This window comes from Leopardus geoffroyi, chromosome C1 (genome assembly GCF_018350155.1).
Source record: "Leopardus geoffroyi isolate Oge1 chromosome C1, O.geoffroyi_Oge1_pat1.0, whole genome shotgun sequence".
NCBI classification, from domain to species: Eukaryota; Metazoa; Chordata; class Mammalia; order Carnivora; family Felidae; genus Leopardus; species Leopardus geoffroyi.
Genome location: NC_059328.1, coordinates 107954276 through 107958175, shown reverse-complemented (window position 1 = coordinate 107958175; position 3900 = coordinate 107954276).

The window sequence follows — 3900 nt, the reverse complement described above, 5'->3', positions numbered from 1 at the left end:
TCTATAGACCCTTGCCTATTCCAGATCCCTGCCAGCCCTAATGCCCAGTATACACTCCTTCAGCAGGTCTTGGACACTGGGGACCTCCAGGCCTGGGGAGTTGATGCCTGGCTCCAAATGACTGCATGGTCTATAGGGTGGTGGAAGCCCAGCCACCCAAATCACTCAGGCAGCAGTTGTAAATTGGTGACAGTCGGTCCTGTTAAGGTTCCAGGTGTCTCTTATTGGAGGATTCACCAATAAGAGGATTCCTGCCTCACATTAAGAAGTCCACTATCCTCCAGCTCTGCCTACAGGGGAAATGGGCACATTTGTCCATCCTAGGGCTTGTGAATGGGCGTACCCCTTGTTCCCCCAAAGCTATCTCCTGTGACCTGCAATCTGCAGACTCTTGCCCTGTTCCAGCTCCCTGGCAACCCAGACCTGCATAAACCACTATGCTCTGTTCATGTTCCTTCAGGAGGTCTTGGTTAGATAAGGTCCTCCACTCCTGTGCATCCAGGGCCTGAATCCAAACACCTGCATAGTGGTGTAGTGGGAGCTCACCTCCCAAAAATTTTTCTGAGGCAGTGAAACTGCAAATTTGCCACAGTCAGTCCCCATTTGGACCTGCAGCCTGATCTGGTCCCAGGTGTCCCTGTACCACGGCTCCCGGGTGTCAGTTATTAGAGGAAATAACAGCCAGACACCCAGTCCTGATCCGAATAGTCACTGCTAAGGTGGAAGATGCTGGGCTTCCAGGTTAGAAAAAGGTTTCACAGGTCAAGCAGGCCTATGTCTGTGCCTCATTCACATACGAAGTTTGAGCCCTGTGGTCAGAAAAAAAAGTCATCTCCCAGCCCAAGTGATGTCCATGGCTACGTCTGCCTTCTCCCAGGCCACGCAAAAGGGACCAAGGCTTGAGTGCTCATCCAAGGCTTGTCACTAACTGGCCCTGTGGCTTTGGCTGGCCCCTCAGTCTCTGTGAACCCACCACCCCTCATCTGTAGGAGGTGGCATTAGACTCAGGGGATCTCTGAGCGCCCAGCTGCCTTGCCCCTCCCTCTCCTCATTAAGTGAGCTGGACATGAACTTCACAGGGGACTTCCCTGCACCGTGACCTCTCTGTCCTACAACAGGCTGTTTCTACATGTGCATGTTTCATGCTAGGCGCTTCTGTTCCTGGGAGTTCAAAGAAGCCATCATTTTGCTCTAAGTGAACTGGGGAGTGAACTGGCTCCTGAAGGGGGAGTGTGGGATCCGGGCAGTGGCTCTGAGCAGGGCCATCATCACCTGAGGTGGTGGGGAAGCTTTCACTCTAACCCAGTGGCACCAGAGGCTCCTCAGGACGGCAGCCCCTCCCCTCAGCTCATCCTCCTGCACCTGGCCCTGCGACCACCAAGCTCTCACTGCAGCTCAAGGAGCCACCAGCAGGGCCTGACAATGGACTCACCCTGTTGCATTTTTGTCTCCAGGTGAAGTCCCCAAGGGCTCTGCCAGGTACCCCAGTCTTGTGACCCTTGCCTTCCAGGAGTCACTCAAGAGGAGAAGCCTCCAGAGGTCCTTCAGGCAGCAGGAAGGATGGGCCCGCCCCCTTGTTGTGCAGATCCCACCTGCTGAGGAGACCTGGGCCCCACTCCTCCACACCTGCTGGAGGGTCCAGGAGTCACAGGTGTGGCCTGGTGCAGGAGGGCGAAAGGCAGAGAGCCTCTCCTACAGTTAAGGACACCATCAGCCAGGGTGTGCTTGGTCCAGTCATGAGCAAAACATACATATGAATAGACACTTTTCCAAAGAAGACATCCAGAAGGCTAACAGACACATGAAAACATGCTCAACATCACTTATTATCAGGGAAATACAAATCAAAACCATGATGAGATATCACCTCACACCTGTCAGAATGGCTAAAATGAACAACACAAGAAACAACAGGTGTTGATGAGGATGCGGAGAAAGTGGAACCCTCTTGCACTGTTGGGAATGCAAACTGGTGCAGCTGCTCTGGAAAACAGTATGGAGGTTCCTCAAAAAGTTAAAAATAGAGATACCCTATGATCTGGAAAAATAGACCTATACCTATGAACTATTAGGTATTTACCCAAAGAATATAAAATTACAGATTTGAAGGGGTATATGCACCCCAATATTTATGGCAGCATTATTAACAATAGCCAAACTATGGAGAGAGCCCAAATGTCCATCGACTGATGAATGGCTAAAGAAGATGTGGTGTGTGTGTGTGTGTGTGTGTGTGTGTGTGTGTGTGTGTATAATGTAGCCATCAAAAAGAATGAAATCTTGCCAATTGTAACAAAGTGGATGGAGCTAAGTGAAATAAATCAATGAAAGACAAATACCATATGATTTCAATCATATATGGAATTTAAGAAACAAAACAGGGAAACATGGGAAGCGGGGGAAGAGAAGAAAAAGAAACAAGCCACAAGAGACTCTTAACAATAGAGAACAAACAGGGTTGATGGAAGGAGGTGTGTGGGAGATGGGATAGATGGGTGACGGGTATAAAGGAGGGCACTTGGGATGAACACTGGGAGTCCCTTTTGCTGTATGATGTAACATATTCACAGGTCCTGGGATGAGACTGGGGACCTCCTAGGCAGGGGGCATCATTCTGCCAACCACCACACTATCAACTCAGGTGACAACTAATGTTGGATGCCCCCTACCCCCAAATCTTTTTTTTTTCTAAGTTTTAAAAAAAAAATTCTTATTTATTTTTGAGAGAAACAGAGACAGGACGAGTGGAGAAGGGGCAGTAAGAGATGGAGACAGAGAATCCCAAGCAGGCTCCACACTGTCAGTATAGAGCCAGATGCTGGGTTCGAACTTACAAAACCATGAGATCATGACGTGAGCCAAAAGCAAGAGTCCAACACTTAACTAACTGGGCCAGCCAGGCGCCCTTTTCTAATTTCAGCAATTTAGTAAAAGTCAAATACACGTCAAGGCACAAGGGAGACAAAGGCAAATCAGAAACCAGAGCGCGCGGGACAGGACCATGAAATTGCCCCAGGACTAGACTCTTCCGAGTAGGTGCTGCTTTGTTTTCCAGACCTGGCTTTTCCCCACGGAAGGCGGACTTTGCTGGCGGAAATCTCCTCCAAGGGGAAGCGCGCAGCGGGGGAGGAAGGGAAGGCGGAGGCAGAGTGGGTCGCCGGGACCCCACTAACCTCTGCTGTGACCTCTGGGGGCGGGGGAGGGTCTAAGTGAGCTCAAGGCAAGTTTTCGTGGACCCTCCCTCGCCTCAACCTAGGGATCCTGGTGCGCCCCTCCTGGGCGGCCACGAGGGGGCGCCGCGGCCCCGCCCCGCGAATGCACCTGTGCAGAAGCAGGCCGCGGCAGTTCTCAGCCGGCAGGTGTGGGTTCGCGCGCCCAGAGCTGCCAGACGTTCGGTTCCCCCAGCGCGGGTGTCCAGGCACGGGGGGGCGGGGGGACTGGCTTGGGGGTTGAGCCCCTCAGGTGGAGTCATCGCATTGTGTCTCCTTCAAACCGGGCTCTGAGCAGAGAGAGAGCGCGAGGTGTGTGGGCGCTTCTCCAGCTGGGGGACGTCCTCCCTCGTGTTTCTCTCAGGCGAGCGCAGTCAGCCTGGTGCTGGGCGCCGCCTGAGCGTCCCGACGGGCGGAGGGGGCGGGGCGGGAGCTGCAGGGAGAGAGAAGACGAGCTGTAAGCAAATCAGTGTGGAAGGGAGAAGACGGAGGAGACCCGCAAGGAGAGGAAGGAGGCGGGGGGGGGGGGGCGGGAGGAGGAGGAGAAGCATCAGAGTTGAGATCCCGGTGGGAGGGGAGCTGGGGTCAGGGAGACCGGGTGTGTGGAGCTGGGTGGTGCGGAGAGGGGCGGGGAGTGAGACGGGGTGGTTGTATTCTGAGCAGGGCGTGGCCTTATGTAAATGAGGCCGCG